Source organism: Lactuca virosa, chromosome 1 (assembly GCF_052849685.1).
Source record: "Lactuca virosa cultivar CGN04683 chromosome 1, Lactuca_virosa_CGN04683_v6, whole genome shotgun sequence".
In the NCBI taxonomy this organism is placed as follows: Eukaryota; Viridiplantae; Streptophyta; class Magnoliopsida; order Asterales; family Asteraceae; genus Lactuca; species Lactuca virosa.
Window position 1 is genome coordinate 55,230,153 of NC_136426.1, and position 22,320 is coordinate 55,252,472.

At 32.8% G+C, this 22,320-nt stretch overlaps 2 long non-coding RNA genes across 2 annotated transcripts; both read left to right on the forward strand.

Moving 5' to 3' along the window:
- Nucleotides 1–3,740: 3,740 nt before the first annotated feature.
- Nucleotides 3,741–4,492, forward strand: LOC145104793 (uncharacterized). Its single transcript, XR_013707170.1, has 4 exons — nt 3,741–3,997; nt 4,102–4,147; nt 4,285–4,329; nt 4,439–4,492. It is a non-coding gene; the product is annotated as an uncharacterized LOC145104793 (long non-coding RNA).
- A 3,150-nt stretch (nt 4,493–7,642) lies between these two features.
- Nucleotides 7,643–8,750, forward strand: LOC145104798 (uncharacterized). Its single transcript, XR_013707171.1, has 2 exons — nt 7,643–7,932; nt 8,401–8,750. It is a non-coding gene; the product is annotated as an uncharacterized LOC145104798 (long non-coding RNA).
- Nucleotides 8,751–22,320: the final 13,570 nt, after the last annotated feature.

A 22,320-nucleotide genomic window follows, 5' to 3' on the forward strand; every position in this document is an offset into this window, starting at 1 on the left:
GTTTGTCTTGATAAAGACATACACTGACTCTTGAATATTTGTTATGTCAAGAAATGTTTCTCGACAAGAGAATCTTATATGTCGAGAGGTCAGTGGGAGTCTAAAGATCTTGGAAAGTTTCAAGAACAAATCAAGAAGTAAACCTATTAAACACTAGCACACGACTTGAGGATTGTAACCTATCGTGTTGATAAAAAAATTTATTTCTGTGCCAATCCAGTTGAGTGATTATGCATATGAGTTCTACGAGTTCTCAATTGAATGCATAAGGGCAAACACCTTGATCAATGAAAGTACATTGACTGGCATAGGTGAGCTGCTAAATAACTTAGAAGCAATGGTGGGACCCTTGATGGCAAGAAATTAAGAATGAACAAGTTCTGTCCATAAGAGGTTGAATTTGTCACAAACATTATCTTACGATTATGCTTATGACAAATTTGCATGGATAGGAACACATGCACCATAAAATCTAAGTGTCATAAGGTTTCTCTCCTTCATGAAAATGATTGTGAGGAAACGCTTTCACTAAGAGAGATTTTAAGGAGATAGCGATTATGTAAATTGCATTCTCAAATTCGATTATGATTACGGCATCCCTTTTCATAGTTCGAATTGTGAGATTTGGCAATTAGTTTGAACAATCGAGACTTATTGCTATAAGTTCTGTAATTTGTTAGACACACATGTGAGTTGTCTAAAGTAAGGTGTATGAGTTTGAGATGCTTAGATAAAAGCTTATCAAAGCATAACGTATTGGAAATATGAACTTTGGAAAGTCGATAAGTATTGTCTTTTAGAAGTCCAACTGTTTTCTGAATACGTGTCAAAGCTAGTGGGAGGATAAATGTTATACTAGTATGGGTATAATCATCATGTTAGTGGGAGCATGATTATTATTGCAAGATAGCAATATTAATTATAGAAAACAAAAGTTTCACTTTGCAAAGTTGCATAGGTTGAAAAGTTGTTTTGCTATAATTAAGGGAGAGAATGTTATACTTCGTTTCAAATCTAAAGGTTTAGATCGAGAAATTTTAATCAAATTTAGTCAAAAAGATATATGAATGTTATGTTGAAAGGATTCAACGTAAGAGAATTCTATATATATATATATATATATATATATATATATATATATATATATATATGGAAATATTTGTTGCGTTCTCACACTCGATTATGATTACGACATCCCTTTTCATAGTTCGAATCGTGATAACATGGCAAATAAAAATATTATAGCAAAAGACTGGTAAAGTATCATGTCGTAGTAATATTCGACCGTTCTAAAAGTTTCCAATTGCCTAGGGCATTAAGAAGGAAAGAGGACTAGAATCGGATTTGACTGAATTAGTTAAACAACTGTCAAGGATAATCTAAGGCTCGCCAAGGATTGGTCGCTTGTGAACAGTTGGAAGTATAGTAATGGAAGGACCATATTGACATTATTATTATTAGATATGATTCTATTAATAATGAGTTGTCATATGGCAAATATGGAAATATTTCCTTATTGGGAGTTGAACGTTAAGGATCTATGTCTAGATTAGAAACTTTTATGCAAGAAGGATATTCAAAGGAATATACTTTGAATGTGAGACTTCATGACTATGGAATTGTCTTGCAACAATCTCCAATAGAAGACTTTGCAATTTCATTGGCCGAGTCTTGGTGATTGTGCCATGACATTACGAAAGGACCATTGCATAAAGTGTTAGAATCTAACATATTCTATAAGTGGAAAGAATTTGGTATTCTTACACTTGCGGTTAGGATTGGGAATTGTAAAATAAGTGTGATTGAAAATGTTATTCAATTATACTATTTCACAGAGTAAGGATCATAAGTAAACATAGTGTGCATGCTAAGAGCATGGGACAATTGTCATTATAATTCAATGAGAAGTTGATTAACCGAAACAACAAATAACGAGTAATCAATATGGTGATTAAATAAAAGGTGTTTTATTTATACTCAAAGGTTTGGGCCATATAAGATTAGTATTATTCTTGTGTTTCAATTTGCATGTTTTGACTTCCTAAATAATTGAGTTATTTGATAATAATCAAATTATTTGAATGTTCCACAGTCGCTCATACTTTGGGAGTAGGTATGAAAGAAGATTGTCATGAATTGGTGTGTAGACTGTCTAAAGTGTATTAGAGATAGCAAAGGTTTGCTACAACGTTCATGAGTGCTTACGAATATGATTTGAGCATTGGATTAAACCCACGCTCACTTGGATCACTTCATGGATTTTATCACGAGTGATTGGTGAGACTATAATATCTTATATTCTTGAAACCAAGATGTGTGAGTTGTATCTTGCGAGTCGGTTATACATTGATAATATGTAAACGCACAAGTAACTTGGTGTTATAAAACGTATTGGTGTGTGTGATTCGGTGAGTAAGTACAAGCGAGCATTGAGTCGAAGTTTATCCGTTCCTTTTACCCAATGTGGGATAAAAGCGATATCTGTGGGCCCCTTGATGATTTAGTGATAACAAAGGAAAGTGCTCGGCCGGGCCAGGGCTAATTTGATTTGTTCAATTAGTCAGTTGTCGTAAATCAGAAATCGGGAAACAACACATAGACTGAGAGAATGATTTCAATCCATGTCTCACGTCTATATGATATCTAGAACGGAGGAATATATGATTCCTTATCTAAAGGACGCGTATCTGATAAGATCAGAGTTGACAGTGGCTTTTGAAAGCTACGATTGCGGATCAGGTTCTGAAGTCATATGCAGAATAGTTATTAGACTTATCCAAGTGGGAGACTGTTGGATTAGTGTCTAAGTTCATAACTATTTTGGTATGTACTTGACCCGATGGTGCATGGTCCTTTTGAGTTGCCTTCATATGGAGAGAGAGGATTAATTATGATTTATTAATATATTATATGAATAATATATTAAAGGAGAAATCATATTGTTAAATTAATATTGGTCAATAATTAATTAAGAATTAATTTTGTGGCTAAAAGATATTAATTAAACTTAGGAGACTACAACTATCAATTGTGTGATAGTTGAATATTGGGCTAATAGATTTCTTATTAGAGGGGTGGACGAATTCTATGGGGAAACCCTTTAGAAATCGTCCAAGGCCTCTAAAGGAGGAGTCCATGGGTTGCTTAGGGCCTAAGCAGTCAAATTAGGGTTTCCTTGTTAGATAACCCTAATAGCCTCACTATTTAAGCACCCCTAGGGCACCAAAAACGTGGTCATCTGATTCCTTAGGGTGTCTAGACGTTTTTGAGTATCTCTCCTCTTCTCCTTCTTCATCCTCTTGCTCTTGGTGTTTGTGAGCCATTAGAGGAGTGACATTTGTGACTCTAAGCTTTTAGAAGCCAATTACTAGAAGGAATAGATTGTTATTACTACATAACAATCAAGGTATGATCTAAACCCTATTCTTATGTTAATATTGATTATCACATGCTAGATCTAAGGTTTATGGCTTTGGATGATTATTGCATGTTCATTAGACAAACTAGATCCAAAGCTTTAGGGTTTGCATGTACACCATAGGAATGTTGTAGTGCTCATAACCCAACACCAGTTTCTTCCACAGCTTCATTTTCCTCTCCCTGACTGATTCTGAATGCTTTTATCGGCTCTCTCTCTCTCCCACCGTCATTATGTCGGCTTCTCCATGGATGCTCTGCGTTTTCTAGGTCGTCTTTGTCATTCATCGGCAACCTACTCCACTACTCTATGCACCCATGAGCGGTCCCTCTGTTTCCTTCACTGCAATTCCTCTAAATCTACCAATGGTCGCTTCGGTAAGCATCGATTGAAATCATATGTTCAAACGTTGGTGACGGAAGGAGTTGATTGCAAGCGGTCGTCATCTACCCACTCTAGAAATCGACGTTTGTTTGCCTCATCTATCTGAGAGAAATCGAGTTTCGCCAGGTGAAACACATACAAACACACTCCGTCTTTCAATTTTGAACAACATATGGTAGGGCATCGTCGCTCCTGGTACGACACCATCTCCTTCTTCTTTCCCCCCCTTTTTTTACCTTTTTGATTGTTTGTTTTTCATATTCCGTACCCTAATCTTGCATTTTTATAAAAAATGGTAGCCCTCTTGCTGTACAGATATGCCGAAATACACAACAGATCGATCAGGTAAATCCCACTGACCTCAATGTATCATCTTTTGGTTTTGGTTGTTTTCGATTCTGAATCATTTTCATGTTAGTTTCCTTCATATTTTCGTTGGTGCTGTTTTCAAGAAAAACAAACGATTACAAAACCAATTTTAGGAATTCAAGGTCATGATTTGCTACAAGAAAAACAAACCCAATTAGGTATGGAGACCGGTTGTCCCTGTTTAAGGTTTACCACAAAATTTACCTATTGTAATATTGACTATAATAATTTATTGGTTATTTTACCAATTTTTTGTTTTTTTTTCAGCAGTGTCATTTGAAAAACACACTCAGTTTGTTCATCTGTCATATTGTGTTAATATGTATGTTAGATTTTCATTAATATCTGTAAAATTTTCAGACACATACGTTAGGGCATCAATACAAAAGTTTATAAAGCCCAAGTACATATATGAATTCATGTTTTTAAAAAAATATTGATGGTTATATCTAATTCACAGGTGAAGAATGAAAAGAGATGACAGGATAGGAATCGAAAATGGTGCTACAAGCTCCAGATTATCTTAAAATAGTTCACACCTCATTTCTTATTTTTCTTATCTATAAAAATATTTTTTGTTGTTAAACTACAAAAAATGAAAATATTTTACTTAAATATTGTTTTTTATTTTCTTTTTCAGGTACCCGTTATGGTGGTAGTCTGCGAAAACAGATAAAGAAAAGGGAGGTCTGTGATAACTGCACATCGCTATTGAATATCCAAAAGTATTGATTACCTTTATATAGTTCCAAGTTTGATTTTTTAATAAATAAAGCTTTTAAAAATATACTTATTTATTCATGGGTAAATTAGTTGTAAGATCCACCAAATCTCCACCATTTTATTCTAATCAATTGACAATTCATTGATTTGGTTGTCGTTTATAAGTAATTTCACTTCAACATAAATATGGTGAAGGACAAAATTGATTGATTAATTTCATCGTGCATTTGTATTCTTGAAGCAGGTAGCTTTGGGGCTTCAACTTTGACAATGGATAGCGGTAATTTTTGTGTAACCAGCACTATGTACGTACAATTCAACGTTTTTATGGGTGAACATCTCAATTGAAGGTTTGTAGACTTTATTAACATTTATTTTCTTAATTTACAGATAGTGGAATCTGTGGGCAGATTTGGGAATCACACCATCATCTCCATCTTAACCTCCACGTAACAGACCCGCTTTGGAGCTGGCCGCTTCCTCCTCCATACAGGTTTGTTTTCATATTGGATAAAATCGGTAAGACCAGCAACAATCGAAATATGTCTATGTATGTGTTTCTGTATATATAAATATTTGTGTAATAGTGTATATATGTGTGTATCTTTATATGTACATGTTTCTATTTGTGTATGTGTTTTTATGTGGGAGTGTTTGTATCTGTGTAGGTGTATATATTTGTTTATTTGTGTAGGAGTGCATACCTTTGTGTATTTGTTTGGATTTATGTGTTTGTTTGAATCTTTGTGTATTTTTGTGATTGTATGTGTCTGTAATTATGCTTCTATTTCTATATATCTATGTGTCCAGATGTGTGTATTTATGTATTTATTTGTGTAGAGATATGTATTACTGTGTATTTATACGTTACTTTTGTGTAATAAAAAGTATATTTCTAAAAAATGTATGTATTGATATTGAAAAAAAAATAGCATCCTAAAGCTGACAAATGTGCCATCATTTACAAACCGTGGTCACTACCACCGTCTTCCGGAGCTGTCTGTTACTCAGGTATACATTTGGTACTCTTCTCTTCACCAGTAGATATGTCTTATGTGAAACTGATTACTCAGTGATCCGAAGGTAAATTTGAATTTTTTATACAGATGTCCTCAAGCAAACTTCAGATGATGAATCAAGAAAGAAGAAAGATGGCCACTTTCTTTGCATGAAAGATGAAACAAATTTAATGTTTAGTTATGAATTTAATATTTCAGGTTCATATTCGCATTAATTCTTTAATTTTGATCAAATTTAACAACATTTTGTATCCCTTTCATCCAAGAGGAATCTGATTAATTTAATCAATTTTTTTTCTACTTTCTATGACAGGAAATTGTTCGTATTATGTTTGAATTTAGAGATAAATGTATTCTGGAAGTTGTAAATGTAATCTCCTAATTCTATCCATAATAAACCGGTCTTAATGAGACAAAATGACCATTTTACTCTTTACCTCTGCCCTTTTTTTTCTCCCAACACTTTTCACACTAAAAAAATCATAAGTATCTTTATAATTGATGAAATACAAGGATTTTTTTATTTCGGAGCGCAAGGGTAAAATGGTCAATGAATAGTGATTTTTGTGTTCGCACCAACATAATAGCATCAGAACACATGGTTTCATTAATTGCATAAGCGCTTTGTACGTCATCTAACACATTATCTTTACATTTTGTAGGCTGACCATTGTCAATTTCAGAGAGGTGTATGTACAATGAAACCAATTTTTCTTACAAGTTGATTTGGAAGACGGCGTGACATAGGAAAATGCAAAACTACAATCTGTTTCAGGATATATATGAAGGGTATTTTCGGTAAAACTATACATTTACTTTTGAAAAACATAGAGTTTTGACTGAAGATAACGTTTTGGACACATTTTTAATAATATTTGTGTGCTGGAAGGAGGTGTTTATGATCCTAAATTGTAAGTTGTTCATTTTGAGTTCGTGGGCTCTTTTTGTTTTTGTTTTTTGTTTTTTGTTTTTTTTTTTTGATAAACAAGGATTTTCTTATTACCATGTAATTGTTGTTTATTCCCAAAACCCACCACATCAGTTGCTCATCTATTTCAAATTCTTTTATGCCACATAAATGGAAGGATGTTGATATATTACTGCAATTTGAACAAATTTATATGATTTATGAGTTTATGGATTTTTTTTTTACTTTTGAGAATTTTCTATTGGAACAGGTTTTCAAGTAGATGTCGGTTCCAAAGGCTGATGTATTTCCTTACATTAGTCTAATCAGGTAAATATTTCCTCGGTTGGACCTTAGTTCTTATTCTTGGTTACAATGATTTAGTTTTGAATCCCCTTTCACATGGAGATCTTATGTTAGAAATTGTACTATACATTCATGTGGAATAGATCTTCATGTGTACTTATCAGGTAATTCTGGGTAGTTTGCAGCATATATCTTTTTTATTATATATTTTGGATTCTTTTCTAAATTTCCCTTTAATATACTATCTTTATGTTAAACGCCTGATAGTTAATTATTTGATTCTTGCGTCATCTGTTAGATGTGGCCACCACCGGAGAATGAAGAGTACCCGACAACCTGATTCAGGAATGATAAACAACAGGGGAAAAAATAAAGGTTCTACAAAACCAAACGTTCAGTAAAAAAATGATTTATGCAGGTTTTATTATTTTATTTTAATATTTGGCTGTAGGTTAGATAGAAAGCAGCAGATTATAGCAATTCCAGGTTGAGACATAATAATAAATTTTATTTGCATTTATGTTGTTAGCAACTGCTGCTATGTTACTATCCCCTGTTTCACTCTGGAGGCTTAAGGTGGTTCTTTCATCCTTTTTTATTATTTTCTGGTTATATGTTTTGTGTGTAATCTATATCTAATCAGACAAATCATGAGAAAATTATGGCAGATTGTGGCAGGAAGGAAAACAAGATTAAACGAACTAATTTAAGTGGATATGTTTTGTTTCTGTGGGAGAAAGTGCCAAGAGGTGGTGGATTTGACTGTGACATGGTTAGTTGAAGTCCGGTTACTGGATTTGTGGAAGGTATGCTTTAGTTAACGCTTTTCCCCAAAAAGAAAGAAAAAGAACAGACTTTTAATTAGACCAATTACCTTTATTTTTGCTGGCTTTTTTAGTATCTTTATTCATATCCCCTAAGCAACATTGTTTTTTCTGTTGATTTCTATAGATTCAAAGTTGTAAATTGATAGCAAATAACAGATGATTACTAGATTGTTGACTCAGTCATCATCACATAATTGTTAACACTTAATCTGAAGTTTTTCTCAAAAAAAAGTTACATCAAATTAATCAGGTTAATTTTATTAATATAAAAAGTGTGCAGGGGCAATATGATCCTAAAAATGTAAAAATTGTTTTTTTTAATATTAAAACATTATTAAGGGGAAATATAGTCCTAAAGCTATAAAAATTGATTTTTATTTATATAAAATACTAAAAATTTGCCATTTTTCTGACCTTTGTTGATATTGATACATTCAAATTTGTTAGTTGGGTTTTGCAGATCACAGTTTCATACGAAGGTCACTCCCTTATTTCATTAAGATGGAAACCAGAAGGAATTCAAATTTTGGAGTTGGAATCACCATACATCAGATTGATGTATGTTGATTTTTTGTTGTACTATTATGCAATTTTTTGAAATTGTTGTCATTTATGTATTTTTTTAAGGACTGATCATTTCTGATGTTATTTTAAAGCACGCCATCTCAACATTTTGTAAGCATGAAATATTTTTTGAAATAACTAAAAGTTTTCCTAATTATAGCATTATACTTCAAAAGTATAATGCTATAACAGAAAACCGACACCTTCCGTCCCGCGCAACGCGCGGGTAACCATCTAGTTATTATTGTTGAAATTACATATTCACGCACACATCTCGTTAAGGGCAACTAGTAAAAAATTACATATGTCGATTTGTTTGTAATTGTCTTGTACATAATCCATATTTTACACATTCATTTATAAAAAACCACATAATATAATCTATCATATATATGTAATGTTTCACTAGAATATAATCATATTTTTGCATAAAAACATTATCACTTCTTTATAATATAAAACTTCATATATTCAACAATGTAACATGTTTTGAAACTCCATTGACAAATATTCGTTAGTATATGTGTTGTGTTTCACCATAATCATAAAAATATATTCATTTCTTTATGAAATATAAGTTCATATAGAGAAACAGTGTAACATGTTTTGATCCACCATTAACAAATAAATGTCCAATCTTACAAATTATTATTGTTGAAGTTACATATGTAGACACACGTCTCGTTAAGACCAACATCAATTAAAAAATTACATAGGCCAAAATGTTTGTGATTGTCTTATATATTTTCCATATTTTATACATTCATTTATAAGAAATTACATAATATAATCTATCATATATGTGTTATGTTTCGTTATAATGTAATCATATTTTATGTATGTTATAAATGTTGCATAAAAACATAATCATTTATTAATAAAATATAATTTAATATATTGAACATTGTATCATGTTTTGAAACTCCATTAACAAATATATATTAGTATATTTGTTGTGTTTCATCTTAATATAATAATGTTTTATGTACGTTATAAATGCTTCATAAAAACATAGTCATTTATTTATAAAATACACTTTCATATATTATAAAATGTATCATGTTTTGAAACTCCATTAACAAATAAATGTCGATTATTACAAAATATCGTTGTTGACTTTACATAGTCACACACACATATTTGACACTTGAATTTCATATTTAACACATGCATTTATAAATAAATCACATACTATACTCTATCATATATAATTTAATAGCAAAAATGAAACTCAAATATGAAGCAAATTAAATATAATGTTAATAAAACCAAACATATCTCTATTTAAATAAAACAAAGTATGCAAACGAAAAAATAAATCACCGGATTGTCAAATGCAAATTTTGATATCTAACAAATTCATAAACTAATATGGAAATATAATGAGTTCGTGGTAAAAACATTATCAGCAATCATCATCCTTCATCAAAATTTAAGATAATCCTTCATCTCTTGCATGTTCTCTTCTTTTTTGTATCTTCATCCAAGCTCAAAAACTCAAATGCTTCTTTTTGAAATTCATCCTTACAATCATTGAATTCAGAACACATTAGTTTTCCTATGTATTTTTGTCAAAGACGACATAATAGTGTTGATTGTCAATTTGACTCAAACTGTAATCCACAACTCCATCGAGTGACAACTTCACCCACGTAGCTTTCCATATTCCTCATCAATAAAACTCCTAAATTTGGTGAATATGTGACCGATTGACACTTTATATTAAAAAACACAATGTATTTTTTGAAAATATCTAACGAAAAATACTTTCCCACTACTTTTCAAGTATATCTACAAAAATTCATTCTAAAAAATAAATTTTAACATGTAAAAAACATCTACATTATAAACATATTCTTATAGTACCAACACACGAATCTAAAATAAATAACACAAACATTGATCAATATTATAAACATATTCTTTTGACAAAAATATGTAAGTATCTAAAATAATAATTTGATATACTTACCAGAAGCATTAAAAAAATCATGATCATCATCTTCAATGTTGATAGTTTGCTTTCACTTTCACTTTGTATGATCCATGATTGTTCAAAACTTATTCAAACCGAAACTGATATCGATTTCTATGATGTTTCGCTCCAAAATATTGAATTTACAATGGGTCTTCCCTCTTAATTAATGAGATAATTTTATTCTTATTGTGTTTATTATTGAAAAAGATTCATTCTTATAATGTCTCCTAAACTGATGCAAAGACAGTTAAGCATCGGACGGTTACCTTAATGAATAATTAACATTTTTACTTATCTACCCTTCCATGTTAATTACAACCATATCAGCATCTTTTTTTATTAATATTTAGGTAGATAACAAGAATAATCTCGCCCACTTGATCTACCAAACCAAAAGGCTGAAAATCATTCTCACATTTACACAATAATTGTGTTTCTCAAATGAAGCTATATATATATATATATATATATATATATATATAATAATAATGTTGGGTTCAATAAGGAACCATTTTAAACCATAAAACAAATATACCAATCTTGGCCGTTATAGAGAAATTGATCAAGGGCCAAATAATGGATGCGCATTAAGAGGTTGGACGCACATCCACCAAATCATAACAAAAAACTCATTTCTTTTTTTTTTTTTTTCGTTTTTTAAATTTTCAGAATAAATTTACTACCGAGAAAAAACTGAATATACCAATGTTCATAAGTTTTTATCCTCTTTCCATAAACATCCATATTTATATATAAAAACAAACTTTTTTTTTCGTAAAAAACTCAGTTTGTTTAGTTGTTTTTTTTTCAATATTTAGGTTATATATTTTATCCAAACAAAAATAAATATACCAAAATTCTCAACTTTTTGTCATCTATAAATAGACGTCTATATCAATAAAAAAAATTAGTTTTTCTTTTCATTTTGATTTGGTCAAATTTACACTATGAATATGAACATCATATAATTTAGTTTTAGCATCCACAATGTGAACCTGACATAATATTTCAAAACTTTGATCATTCATAAATTATTTTAGTGAAATTACATGTGAATTGAAGTATATATATTTACTTGTAATTTTATAATATTTTCACTTTTTGATTACTAATAAATTAGTTTTGTAAAATTCACAAGTAAATTTATTCACACTGTGAATCTGACCTGTATATAATTCATTTTTTTTTTAAGATTCACAATGTGAATATGACTTACTATTATTCACACTATGAATATAAACTAAAAAAATAATTCATCCACAATATGCACTTGAGCTAAAATTTTCAAAAAAAAAAAGTAGGTTTTTATATATCATAATGAATGTATATTTGAAGAGTACCAAATAATATGAACTTTGGTATATTTATTTTATTTTTTCAGATAAAAATTAAACTGAAATATTTAAAAAATAACAAAACGAAGTGGTTTTTTAATTCGTTTTGTAAAATTCTCAAGTGAATTTATTCACACTGTGAATCTGAAATGTATACAATTCAGCTTTTAGGATTCACGTTGCGAATTTGGCTTATTTTTATTCATACCGTGAATCTGAACTGAACTTATAATTCAATTTTCAGCATTCACAATTTAAATGTAAGCTAAAATTTTGGAAATTCTTTTATATGAAGATAAAATATTATGAATTTTGGTATATTTGGTTTATTTTTCGATAAAAGAATAGTCATAAAAATAAAAATAAGAAAAGAAAAAAGAAAATGAGTTTTTTTGGTATTATTCGGTGTATGCACATCCATCATAAGTGATGAAATTGTATGGATGAGATTGATTTCTTAGTTTTATGGTGTAAAATTGTTCCTTATTGAACTTTTAACACCCTCCTCTCTCTCTCTCTCTATATATATATATATATATATATATATATATATATATATATATATATATATATATATATATATATATATATATATATATATATATATATATATATATATATATATATATATAAGTAGGTTCAGTTGAGATTCCGAAGAAATAGAGATCTTGAGATCTAACCTCAGCCACATATATTTCATTTGTTACTCTAGCGCTCCGGCATACCGGCACGATGGGAAAGTTATAATCATTAAATATTATTCAGAAATGTCAGTTCTTTTTTCCTCCGCCACCTTCCCCACCACCACCTTTGTAATCAACCGACCCCACCACTGCCACCTCTGTCACCTATACCACCACCACCACCTCATCTGCCACCAACCACCATAATCATATATGATTACTTAATCTATAAACATACATATATGTATAATCATTTATGATTAGGAATATATGTAAAAACATTTATAATCATATATGATTATAACTCCCTGCCATATAATCATTTATGATTATGATTAGGCATACCTACTACTACCGGTACGCTGGAGCGTTAGAGTATCAAATGAGAAATATGTGGCTGAGGTTGAATCTCAAGATCTTTCTTGTGACATCCTCTAATTTTGAGAACCAATTAAAACTTTTCTTTACGCTTTTAAAACCATTTATTTATTTTTTGCAGAAAATCCCAGTACAAAAGATCATTTTGATTACAAATGTTTGTTTTCCAAAATGTTAAAACCCACCCTAAGGATGTCATAATCAATACAGATACATAAGTTACATCGTAAAGACTTGATGATCCTGAATACTATTACGAGTTGTCTCTTAATCATTTAGTGTCCTAATCAACTTCTAGTAGCTTAAGTCTTGATACATGTGATGCATATAAACTAAGTGGGTCAGGTTAGAGAAACTGGTGAGATACATAGGGATTTCAATCCCACAATATTGAAATGATAATATTCCTTGATTATTAAACCCGCAAAACCAACCGTTACCATACTAAATCCATATAGGCTTACATTCCTACATATCTATTCCTACCGATCCTCACAGATCCTAGTCTAAGATTATCAGAGAGAATTATATATCTGATGAACCATTAAGTTAAGGGTTTTACTACACAACTAGGGGCTCCCTTGGCCGGTGTAAGTCTTAAGGCACCCAAGCCTTCAGAGTAATTTGATGAATATGGTATTACCTTTCATCTATGTCTGTAGGTTATGAGCCTACATGAACAACGTAATTTATAAGACCTCCTAGAATGGTCAAGTGTTGTTATCCTACTATGAGAGATGACCAGACATACCGCTAACAGTTTCCTAATCGGGACCCACCATTTATGGTTATCCTGTACGGAGCTACCGTACATCGACACCTGATAGTTTCATGGAAAATAACTTTATTCTCTGTTCCTAGGTTACACACATTCTCTTAATGAGACCAGTTGATACCAACTTAACTAAATTGGGTATCTTCCATAAGTCTAAGTTTATCTCTAAACTAGATTACAGTGCATGTAACCAACTTTTAATACCAACTCTATTCTTGGGTGACACTAACCTATCTTAGTCTATATCTATTCCATAAGAGTATTAGGTATTATTATTCATTTATCTTCTCAACAATTCTACTTTTAATATCATTATATAATATTATCCATTTATCCTAACATAAAATAGAACCATATCTGGTTCGCACAAAGCACATTATGTATATATATCCTATCATATAATCCAGGAAATAAGCACATAATTCTCATACTACTTCCAACAAATATTTAATATTTTAGTTAATACTTATATTAACTCATGTTCATGAAACGGACTATGCACTCACTTGACAAAGTGTCTGGTGATTAATGAATTAGGCAGAGCTTCGCCTTACACCTTTTTCCAAAAGACCTAGATGTACATAATGTTAAGTCTTAGTCTAATTTCATACTTCATGGAACTATTGTCCTAAGGGTTTGGATTTCTCAACAATACCAAAGTCTACTTCAAGATCTAAATAAGGAATAACTAGGTAGGATCATATCGGAGGTAGGGTCCGTTTGGTATACAGAGTATACTGTTTGGAAATCTCGCTTTAAACACTTCACTAAATCCAGCCTAGACATCACTCCCATAAGTAGATCAATCAGTATAACGACATGGAATTACTGATAAATCTTATTTATAGGGTCGTAATAATGACTTATGACTATAAATATAAGTTACACTGAAAGGATTAGAGTGTAGCTTAACTTACAGAGGTTCTTCCTGAAAAAAGTTAGGAAATTGCACTCGAAGAGTTTCTACTCGCTAGCTACTACTATTTCAGAGGTAGCTGGGCTTTGCCGAAGACTAAAACTAAGGAAAATGAGGCTAGAACTGAAGGAAATCGAGAGAGAATGATAGAAGAGGTGTGGAGGAATGAATGAGGCTTGGCCTCCTATTTATAGCCGATTTTGGGGTGTGCAGCGTGCAAAATGGGTGGACGTCGTGCATTTTAAACTGAAGTCTCCCCAGACACTTTGTGCCACGTGCTAGGCTCTCCGTGGTCCGCGTTTTCACCTTCTAGAAGCGCGCGCCGCGCACCGTGCGGGGTGCAAAACGCAAATTTTGTAAATTTCATAACTTCTTCATACATACTCCATTTTCGATGTTCCTTATATCCCCGGAAAGCTCTCGACGAGATCTACAACTTACCTTTAGACTCCATTAGCTAATTCGGACTTTATTTTTCGTCCCTATTTTTATAAGATTAAATGATTTTGCTAAAATCATAACTCTCTCGTACGGAATCCGATTTTGGTGTTCCTTTTACCAAAATTCTTATCTCAAAGAGTACTACGACTTTCATTTTGGCGGCTTTACCCAAAATTCAACCATTCTCTTTGTACCTTTTTACGACACACATTCCATGTGTGCGGCTGAATTTTATATCTTATAAAAATCATATCTAATTCATATGGAGTCAGATTTCTACGAAATTTATATTTTCGGGATCGGGACGACGTGTACTTTATATATATATATATATATATATATATATATATATATATATATATATATATATATATATATATATATATATATATATATATATATATATATATATATATATATATATATATTGGTGCACTTATTTTTACGATTTACGAATGATTCGGCTGATTTTTCATATTTTTCCTTAATACGAAACTTGTATTATATAGTCTACAGCACGCACAAATATAGATTATCCTATTCAACGATTTTAATTCTAATAATTATTACTTATGTGTATCCTGAATTTGTGGGCGTTATAATTATCTCCCCCTTAGGATGATTACGTTCTGGAATCTGCACGTTACCTTTCCATCCTAGGTTCTAACCGTAAATCTTATGTTTTTTCTATTGAGTTTCCAACTCTTATACTTATTGACCACTTACGGTGTTACATCTATTCTTCCTTCTAAATTCGATCTCCATTTGAAGCTCCTGCTCTTTCTTAATCTAAATTAAGGTCCTTACTTTGACTATTGTAACAGATCGATGGGTCATGTCCTTAATGACCTCTCATCGATGATACAATGGTTAGACTCATGTCTCTTTGACTCGGGTCCTCACACAAAGGATACCTTACTTCATGTTCTAATGTGACATAATCACATTGTGGCTGGTAGCACTTCTAGCTATAGGCTACTTAATCCTAACGGTGGTTGTGATACTTATATCGATCGCTTTGATTATCTTTTCTTTCAATCAAAAGTCGGATGCTATTTCGTACTTACCTTGTAGAGTAGTCAGACTCGATTCACTTTAACTACTAGGTTCAGAATAGAAATCATCACCGAAACATAGGTAATGATGGAAATGAACAAGAATAAATACAATCAATAGTTCCTTAGTAACCTTGTGACTCCTCCTGATCCAAGTACGAGTCATGTGCTTCTGGTAGTACGGGCCCATACTACCTTCCACACCTACTCATACTCGCAAGTTGTCTCGCAGTTTTCCCAAGTTATTATTTCTTAAAGATCACAAAAGAAATTTAACACATATAGATGTGTCTAAGTAATCATATACAACAAATTTCGTAGACTCCACTAGGATTTCTTCCACACGTATCCTCAACCGCAATTTCACTCTCCAACCTTTGGTATAAATTCTTTCTCATGTAGTGTCCTGCTTTACAAGGAACACTATACTAGAATTTATTCTTAACCAATCCATTATGTAAAAATTATAATTTCGTAATGCCACACAACGATGTAACATAACTAGAAATTTTTATAAATTTCGAAAATGATTACAACATTTATTCATACAATATGCCCCTTATATTATGCTTCGCATCCTATTACTATCTATATAGGACGGCTACACATATATCAATCTTCAGACAAGCATCTTCCTATTCTTGATTTCCCGTAATGGCATCCGCTTCATCAAGGATCATTTGGCCTTTCAATGTTCGAGCAGTCCGACTTCACGTGCCCTTCTTCTCTGCAAATGAAGCAAACTTTTCCTCTTATTGGGTAATTTGTAGAGACATGTACCGGCTTCTTGAATTTGTAGCAGATGACACAGTCGCCAAAATGCCTATTCTTGCACTATCGCACCACTTCCTTCCTGGTTGCTACCAGACTCGTTTCTTGACTTCTTGTTGTTGTTTTTGTTTTTGTTGTTGTTGTTGTTTTTGTTGTTGTTGTTGTTGTTGTTGTTGTTGTTTTTGTTGTTTCTTCCCTCAACTTTCCTCTTCTCACCGACTTTAGCTTTGTCGGCTATCCTTTTCTTCATCATCCCTTCAACAGACTTTGCAGCCCAGACGGACGCCTCAATTGTACGTGCCTCCTTAACCAGCACAATGTACTTCCATGGTAGCCCCTTGGCATACTTGTCAATCTTGGTCAGTTCGTCCAAAACAAGATGCAGACAGAACTCCATTTTATCAGTGAAGGCGTTAGTATACTCATCCACTAACATGCTTCCTTTTGTCAAAGGCAGTAATTGATCCTCCAATTCCAACATTTTCTCAGCTGAATAGAACTTCCCTCTTGAAATGACTCAATAATTCATCCCATGTTAGCTGTAGTGGCCTATTCGGGCTCACAATCTTAACTAATGTGTTCCACCAACGAAGTGTTGTTCTCTTGAACCTCTTCGCAGTGTAGGCGGTTTGTAGCTTGCCCGTGCATCCACACATTTTGAAAGCTGACTCCATCTCTGATATCCAATCCATGACTCCTACATGATATTCCTTCCCATTAAATGATGATGGCTTGTAAGTCATGAAATCCTTATACTTGTAATAACCCCTAGGCTCATCATTTATCTGGACCTCTCGTTGCTCCGACCCCTAATAACTTTCCGGGTCATCATTATTTCCTTCTTGGGTCGTATGCGTGGGAATTGGTCCGTTGTTGATTCCTTCAACAATTACGGGCTCAATGATCATAGTTGTGTTGCCTCTAATAGTAGCCAACTCTTGAGCTAAAAGCTCCCTGAACTCGTGTCATTGTTAATCAAGCATTTCTTGCATCATGGTGCGGACTTCAGTCATCGAGATTTGAGCAACTCTCGTTCCGACGTTTTGAGGTGTTGGACCTCCTTTGTTTGCGACAACTCTACCGCTCCTTGTGGGTTGATGTTTTTAATGTCGTTCATGGCAGTATGGTAGGGTTTTAGTTTGGAGAGTCCTCTGTTAGTGACAATGGACTTTAGGCTCGTATTGTTAAGTCGTTGAATGATCTTCATGATGTTGGGATTATTACTCAGTCTAATATAGTGATGGGATGACGTTTCTACTAGATTTTGGCATGATGTTTGGATTGGAGATATGACACTTAAATTACACATGCATGAGTTGTTTGCTCTGGATATTAATAAAGATTGTTCGGTTTCAGATTGACTCGGCGACCAAGGTAGGAATTGGTAGTGGAGTAGACGAGTCGGTGGAGGAGTTGAGCAGAACCAGTTTAATGATATAATGCAAACGATTTTCAAGTTTACGATAAAACTAAATTTGAAGGAATATCATTGTTTATTATTAGCATTAACTTATAACACAATTATGAATTCTATAGATTAAAGAACTTTACTATAATCAACGTAATTCAAGTGGTAATTCGTAAGCATAGTATAATTCAAGTTCTTAAATTAAACAAAACACGAATCACTAGATTAAAAACAAAACTCAAAACATCAATCTTATGCAATCAACCACACATAGATATACGTCAAACAAGAAGCCAGAAGAAAAGGATTTTTAGTCGTTCATGACTAAAAACAAACAATCAAATGTATTATTTAACACTAGTAACGTGTTAATTAAACTACAATGCAAAACAATGTTTTGAATGGGTTCTTAAATCTTCGTCTTCTCCAGATATTATTGCTTGTGTCCAAAGTTGAGATCCCCTATAGTTATGACCCAATGGGTGTTTAAAGTCATGACGGTTGGCATCCACTCGACTGAGTGCATTTTGGCATGTAATTCTCCTCGATCTAGTGACCTTCAAAAACATGGGATTATGACTTCTTCTTTGACTTGACTGAGTGGATACCAAGAGGAAAGCCAACTCGGTCGAGTAAATTTTTGTTTTCTAGTTTTCTTCAATAATTTTGACTTATTCACTTTCGTTATGGTCTTCATGAAACTGATCAAATCATCAAATACTCTAAAAATCAACCAAAAATGTGCAAATAATAAGGTTCCATCAATCTACAAATAAAGTCCTGAAAATGTCAAAATTCTTGAACTATAACATCTAAATGCAGTGCAAATACATAAAATAAACATTATGCTTCTAACAAAAAAAAAGATTACATGAAATAAACACACATACGATGCATAAAATGCTTCTAACAAAATAACGATTAATCAGAAACAGAAAAACTAGAACCTTTGACTTGCCTACGTTTACAAATCTCCAAGATAGATGAGAGATTTTTAATTTTGGTGTATATAAAAATGGTTTGGAAGACCCTATTTGTGTGTGCTAAAACCTTATGAGGCTAAAAAAATGGAGTGATGACGATGTCAACCCTATCACGTCATGCCATCTGTCACTTACAAAGACTAGGTAAAAACCTAGATTATGTGCATTGGTCATTGGTTTTTATCTACTTGATGATGTTATCTCTAAGGTGGTCAAACTATTGACCATGGTCGTTTCAGATCTTGGATTCAACTTATAATGCCGCTGAATTCGGCTCCTATTAACATGCAAAAGTCTAGACAAAGAAATTTGCTAACTTTCATTTCCCCTTCAAATATTTAACACTTTTTCATGAATTAGAGCATTGGGTATGAGCAACATGTTATAACACCATTTTGGTGTCACTTCACATGCCACATCATCAGTGGTGTTATAACACCAAAGTAGGAAATGATCACCATGTTATAACACCCACTAATTTATAAGTCATTATTTTTTTTCGAGTTTCTTTTTTTTAATTATAAAAAGAAATAATTTTTTATAACACATAGTATTTAAATAAAACATAATATTTAAAAAAAACTAACAACATTTAAAAACTTAAAAAAATATATAACATTTAAAAACTAAAAAAAACATAACATTTAAAAAGTGAAAAATAAATAAAACAAGATGAAAAATTACATAATTTTTTCCTAAATACACTACTCATCATCATCGTCGTTACCTATATATAATCCGCCAAGTCTTCTTGAAATGGTATGTGTTTTGTGTTTTTGCGTGTCTTGAATATCAACATCTCTATGCAAATATTATGTTGGTCCCAGTTGAAATTGAACGTGCCTAGGCTCCGTTGGGATATAATGTGCCATATTTTGTCCTTTTTTCTTCTACCACTATGTTATGCATTATGATACATGCATACATAATATAACGTAAAGTTTCTAAGTCCAATGGTTGTGGCGCATGTTACACTATGTGTCACTTCAACTTTAGAACTCCAAAAGCACGTTCCATATCCTTGCGTGCTCCTTTCTTGTATTTTCTTGAATAATTTGCCTCTTGGTTCCATCGGGAGTTGGAATGCTTTCATGAATATGGAATACGCATGATATATTTCATCCGTAATGTAATACCCAAACTTGTATTCGTTTTCATTCACCGTGAAAGGAAAATTTGGTGTCTTTATTAACAAAAAATCGTTGAATATTGGTGACTAATCAAGAATGTTGACGTCGTTGTTGGAACCCACAACCTTGAAAAAAGCATGCCAAATCCATAAACCTTGGGAAGCAACAATCTCTAATACAAACGAAGGTGATCCATGATGACCACTTGCATACTTTCCTTTCCATGCAACTGGAAAAAAAAATTCCATTTCTAGTGTGTGCAATCTATGCTTCCAAGCATTCCAGGAAAGACATGTCTTTCTTCATGTGCTGCAAACAGTTCTTGCATATCATGCAATGAAGGTTTTCTTAAATAAATGTCACCAAATGTTTCAACACCCTTTGACAATCTGTACAAACTTTCCATTGCAGTTCTTTCAGACATTCTCATATAGTTGTCCATGGAATCGAGTGACTCCCCCCATAGCCATCAAACGAATGTTAGAAAGTAAAGGGATCATAATAACAATAAATGTAGACTTAGATAGATTCAACGATCGTGTTTATTAAACACTTTCCAAAATCTATAATTCATCCCTTTTACATGGGGTACACAAATTTAGAAGTGGGATAATCCAAGAATAAACCAATCTGAATTACATGCCTAATTCAGATTGAAAACACATAATACCTTGCTTGATATGTTCTTGAGAGATAGAGAAATTATGATATAATTTTGAGTATATGAATGTTCAACCTTTTTTTGAAACCAGAGAAAGTTCTTATCCTAAAGGGAAAAATGGTTAGAATCGGTTAAACCAAAAATGGTGCCAAAACATGGTAGTTATTGGACACAACCGATACCTACATCATCATGATGTCATTAGTGGGTTTTTGGCGGGAAAATGCATGACTGGAGTTTCAATTGATACAAAATTCGTTTAGGTTTCGGGGCGCTGCCCCTTGGAACCCCCCTTGGACCCCGCTAGGGGCGCTGCCCCTAGAACCCGCCAAGGGGCTGCATCCCCTTGGAAACCTACACCCAGGGGCGCTGTCCCCAGACCCCCGTATTCTTGAGTTCACATTTATCACACCGAATGTGCACCCCGCACCTCCAAACTCGGTTAGTAAATGGAGTTCGGCCTATCTCATTATTAATAATAATTACACCAAAATAAGTTGATAACACTAAAATCAACAATAACGAATGGCCACATCACATTTCTACAACGTTGTGAATCATTTCCTAGTTCTATCATCATATCTCAATTGAAAAACTCTATACCTAAACATATATTAATTATGTAAACATTTGTATTTTTTTTTGTAAAAAGATATAGTAAATATGTAACGCCCCATTTCTGGTATGTGATTTAAATGAAGTAATTTTCATTTCTTAAGGGGTACTCGACGAGTCAGTAGCCCGACTCGTCGAGTAGAGACGAGTTTTGCACGCGGTTTAAGTTGGCAACTCGACGAGTCCATATTCTCGGACTCGGCGAGTCTGCCAGTCTGAATGAAACCCTAATTTCAAGGGTTTGCACCCTATTTAAACATCATTATGCGCCTCAAACCAGCCTCCATCACCCTCAGAACGTCCCTTACTAAACCCTAGCCTCCCTTTAAGCATTCTTGGAGTATTTCTCATTTTGTGGAGGATTTTGGTGCATTTTGAAGTTAGAATAAGAAGAGAGAAGAGGGGTTCTCAAGAGGAGCAAAGAAGATCTGAGTTTAGTGTGTCTTTCCAGCTTCCATCAAGGTATAAAGCTCGAATCTTTGCTTGTCATCATGTAGATCTCCATAAAAGCTTGCTAGTCTTGCTTTTGAGCCTTTTCTAGACTTTGAGGTCGATTTATGGGTAGTTAAGACGAATGGGTTTCAGATCTAAGCACTTCAGGACTCCTTAAGCTCAAGGTTGCCACCTTTATTGAGCTAAGCACCCATTCCAAACCTAGATCTCCTCTTTTAGCTC